This window comes from Cupressus sempervirens, chromosome 11, assembly GCF_028749045.1.
Source record: "Cupressus sempervirens isolate cs-2001-9-10 chromosome 11, ASM2874904v1, whole genome shotgun sequence".
NCBI lineage: Eukaryota > Viridiplantae > Streptophyta > Pinopsida > Cupressales > Cupressaceae > Cupressus > Cupressus sempervirens.
In genome coordinates this window covers 730,535,599-730,540,882 of record NC_143128.1, presented here as the reverse complement: position 1 = coordinate 730,540,882, position 5,284 = coordinate 730,535,599, and the positions used below count along the sequence as shown (strand labels likewise).

General features: G+C 32.1%; 1 pseudogene; it reads left to right on the top strand.

Annotated features, from left to right (window-relative positions):
* Positions 1-328: 328 nt before the first annotated feature.
* LOC149531709 (cytochrome c biogenesis protein CCS1, chloroplastic-like) lies at positions 329-2,988 on the top strand (annotated as a pseudogene).
* The last annotated feature ends 2,296 nt before the right edge of the window (positions 2,989-5,284 follow it).

The following is a 5,284-nucleotide window of genomic DNA, read 5'->3' as shown; positions in this document are numbered from 1 at the left end:
AGTTCAATGCTATAGGGACTCTATGCAATAGTTAATATATGACTTATAGCTTCTTTTTCCCCCATATGCTTCAAAAGAGAGATTTCATATAGTGCATACACAATACAACCTATAGAGGAAGCAAGGATAGTTTTTTGGTATTGATGAATGCTTCTAGATATAATTATGTAGTGTTTTCTAGCATCAACATTTCAGAAAAAATGTGAGTGTGATCCAAACTATTGATGCTGAAAAAAGTTACATCATTATATCCAAAACCATTCACTAGAACTATTATGAATTGTGGAAATTTCATGTCTCTTATAGTCTTCTGATGATCTTTACCAAAATGAGGTATCCTTCAATGCCATATTTTATTCAACGCATTGTATTTATTATGAAGGGATGCTTGCATGTTGTCTATCTTTAAAATTTGCATTCTACCTTATCTAGAATTACATTAACATTGCATGCTTCCAAATTACAGTGTCATGATAATGACATCATAGATACTAGATGGGGAGCATAGTCTACTTTGAAATAATTAAACAAAGCACTTGAAAAACTTGAAAAGACCTAATTTAATGCTTGCAAAATGAAGAATTAACACTATGCACACTATTCCATTCAACAAAATCCATAAACACTTCTCTATTCACTTCAAAACTTAATAAAAACCAGTAACTATCACTACAATTCTAGGCATAGTCTATTGCTCTGTACTATAGTTGTACAATGGCATTTACCAACCCTTAGATTAGGGTTCACCAAGGAATTTATAGCCTTCTCAACATTCATGAGGTCTGGATCCAACATCCTAAAACTAGAAGTTACAGAATCACTTCCCAGAGCTCATATTCAAGACCTTGGTTTTCTTCTAATGGGTTCAGGATATGAGGTAAGCTGATTGTGATTATTTGGAAGAAATGATCTCATAGAATTCATCCAATATTTCTACTCTTATTCCATGGATAAAATGATCTTTTGTTTTCAAAATTGGGTGCTTGCAGGTCTTCTTAAAAAATTAGGTCTATATGGATTCAACGAGCTTGCTAATAGGCTTGCATTTATTGATGTACATGAAACTCTTTTTCTCATAATGGTAGGGCCAACTCTAAGCTTTATGGGGGGCTACCGTGGTTTAGTTACAATTCCTCAAGGCTTGAATTTTATAATGGGGGATGTGCTTACTCCAAATGGGATTTTGTCTAAACCAATTCCCAATTTTCAAATAGAAGTTCATGTTGAGAAGTTTTACATTAATTACTATGAGAATGGTGAGGTATATATATATATGTATATATATTTGGAATCACAATTTGGAGCTTTTTTTCTCCTTCACACAACCACTCACATAAAAGAAGAAATGGTACTATAGCCACCATCTTACAACTCTTTTTTCTTTTTTTGTTCTCCTAGCTATATTTTTTAGTTTGATAATCTCAAAATAGTCAAGTTTCTTTCGAAAATTACATTGAGATGTTAATAGAAGATATCTTACTGTTATTCATTTTTCTTTCCCATCTTTATTTAGGTATTCCAATTTCACAACAACCTTTCTTTATGTGATACAAATGGAAAGGAATTTCTAAGGAAGACTATCAATGTGAATAGCCCTTTACGATTTGGGGGCATCACAATATATCAAACAAATTGGAGTGTCTCAGCTCTTTAGATACACAAGAATGGTGCACGACCATTCAATATTGCAATGGCTACATTATTTCATGGAGATAATAAAATTTTTGGTACATTCTTGCCACTAGAAGATGATAATAGTTCTACCAATCCTAAAGGAATGTAAGTATACATGTGAAATCTTTATTTCTAAAATCTTTAAATCTCTCTTTGAAGGAGCCAAAAAAGGAAATCATCTTGAAAGATATTTTGGTCATTTCCTAAATTTTGGAGCTTCTAAACCATTATATCTGATTCATTTATAGATTTCTAGAAAATATTGTGTATAAGTATTTGAATCAATGTTTCAAATCATGTTGTATGTTTATCATCAGGATACAAGAGAGCTAAGAATGCATTTGAGTGTGCAATCCAAAATGTTGATTCAAATACTTATACACAATCTATTCTAGAAATTTGTAACTAAATTGGTTATGGATTATGGAAAACTCATATATTTAATTTATTATATCTGATGATTATTTCTTTGACACCACAAATCAATTTTGGCTTGAGATTTGTAGTCTATTGTGATGTATGATCAAGAAGGGAAGTTTGTGGGAGTTAGGTGGCCTAGGTCAAATCATCCAATAACCATTCATGGCATAGAAGTTGTTGTGGATGATGCAATTGGAAACATTGGCCTAGAACTAAAGGTCCATGCTTTTCCTCCATTATTTGTTTATGTTTGACTGTTTATCATGTGAACCTTTAAAGAATATAATGGAGATAACTCTATTTTGAGTGGAATTAGGTTGAATAATCATGTGTACAAAATTTAACAAAAATAATATTGATGTTAATCATAATGAGTATGCTAGACTAACTAATTATTAGTTATGACTACCCTTCCTTTTATAGCTGTTATGAAAAAAAGATGACAAAGTATAACTAAGAAATGAATTCTTGTTTTAACCATATTTGTCCTAATTATAGCTAACCGTTTTTCCTGATCTTAGTTTGATCCAAGGGTTCCTAAGGTATATGTTGGATTTGGACCACTCATTTCCACAATTTTTGTTAACTTTTTCTCTCATTGACAGGTAAGCCTAGATTTAGCAAATTTTTACATTCACAAAATTCATTTCAAGTTTTGGTTAATGTATTTTACAAGTTATCACTATTTGGATAATGGCACAAAAATTATGTCTAATGTGTTGATTTACAAAATAAATAATGGATGTGTAGGTATGGGCTTTGCAAGATGGAACATCTATTGTAGTTGGAGGAAAGAGTAATAGAGATAAACTAGGTTTTCAAGAAGAGATGAATTGGATATTTGATTCAGTTCCCAAAGTAGTTACTAATAAACATATTGCAAATGGTATGTAGAACTACTATTAACATCCTAAAATTTCTTTGCTATGATATTTGAAATTGATATTTATCAAATTAAATCTCATTAGATGATTGGCCAATAGAATTTTTCCAACAACATTTGTTCTTGTATGTTAAGGCTTGCTAAGTTGGTGTTATATTTTCATAGGTGACACAAAAAATAAAATAGGGACATATAATTTGGCACTCTCAGCTTTCCACCATCATATCCCATTTTATGTAGCTACTCCTTTGACCTCAGTGGATCTCTCAATTCCCTCTGGTGAGTATATAATAATTTAAGAGAGGTCACCAAAAGAACTAACTCATGCTCTTGGTGGCCAAGGTCAACAAGTAGCTCCATATAGGATTTCTATTTGGAACCTTACTTTTGATATTACCCCTACAAATCTTATCTCAACCATTATAATTGAAAATGTGCAATGTCATATCTACTCTTTTGTGAATAAACTGTCCTTTTGAAAAAAAAATACAATTTGATCTCAAACTTGGTTTTCATCATTTCATACATTGTACTAGTGCAACCATGATATATATTTTGGTGTATAATATTTAAAATGTGTTGTGTAAAATAGGCCATGATTACAAAGAAGGATCCAAGTTCTATGTTTGATGTAAATGAGTTCATAGAGAGTGTTTCTTAAGGAGTAGACAAAGGATACATTGGACAAGTGCAACTATGATTTCCATAACAATTTAAAGAAATTGAAGTACTCTTTAGACATTAAATTCTAAAAAAGAGTAAAATAACTACACAAGTAAACTTGAAAAGTAGTTGTTCTAGTGATGAAGTTCTTGTAGATAAAATGCATAATTTTCATATAGTGGTGTTTAGTTTAGGATACTTTTCTTCTTCAACTTATGTACTATACTATACTTTGAAAACTGACAATCATGAATATGAAATTCCTTTATTACTTTGATTATATAATATATCATTATTCATAGTTGAAAAAAATTATGTCAACTTTGTCAATATCAAGAGTGCATAATGAGGCATGTTATACTTCAGTAGTTCTACTTTTAGTTACATTCTTGGATGCTTTCATTTTAAAGAATAGTTGTCCATGCTATATGTTTATGTTCTTCTTTATTCCATGTTGTATCAAATAATTATTTCTTATCCAAGCCATGTAGTTTGCAATCTTTTAAATCTATACAAAGATAAAGTTGGAGTAGGAGAATTTTTCTTCTCAAAGGTGTCCTCATCCTCTAATTGTAAAGTGTCTGCTTTACAATCAGAGAACACCTTTGAGAAGAAAAATTCTCCTACTCCAATTGTATCTTTGGAGAGATTTAAAAGGTTGCAAATTAAATGGCTTGGATAAGAAAAAATTTCTTAATGCAACATTAAAAAAAAATTGACTAAACATTGGTGGAAATTTTGACCAATTCTTGATAGTTTTCTACCAAGAATTGGTTGGAATTTTCACCAATTATAAAAAAAAAAGACCAAACATTGGTAGAAATTTTGACCAATTCTTGATAGTTTTCTACCAAGATTTGGTTGAAATTTCCACCAATTATAAAAAAAAATTGACCAAACATTAGTGGAAATTTCAACCAATTCTTGATAGTTTTCTACCAAGAATTGGTTAAAATTTCAACCAACGTGCAAGTTGGTCAAAATTTCAATGAGAAAAATTACCACGAACTACTTGGTCAAAATTTTGACCAAAATTTGTCAAAAATTAAGTTTAAATTTATTAGTGTACTTGTGTGTGGCATCAATATGCGTGGCCATAGGATATATCATAGGAGTACTACTCATATGCATGGTTGGCTAGAGATTTGAGTCATGGATGGTTGTCAAGGTTAGATCCAAGGAGATCCATGATTGATGTGTGCAACTTGGTTGTGACACAGTGGGATTACCTGCCAATAGTAGTAGTGCCAAGATGATGCCTACTTATCAAGCATATTTTGTTATCCACCCTTCCTGTGATTTACAGATCTAGTAGGGATGGCATCTCATGGACCATAGGTAGCCTAGTAGGTACAACCACCACAGCCTCAACAAAAACCACCACAAGAACCAAAGCAAGGCCCATAGTAGGTTAGACACTAAGCTAGATAGGTGCAAATTCCTCCTTGATAGATGGGGAGTGATCCAAGTGTAGGTGGTAGTGGGGTAGATTATGGTCAATGGTAGAGACCTCGCATGGAGGAGTAGTAGCTAGTCAAGTAACAGGTCAAGAAACTTGAGGAGGAGATGTAGGACTAGCTAGCTACTGGGTCTTAGGATACCTTGAGGAGAGCTAGAGAGTGGATATGATAGGCCACTCAGTAG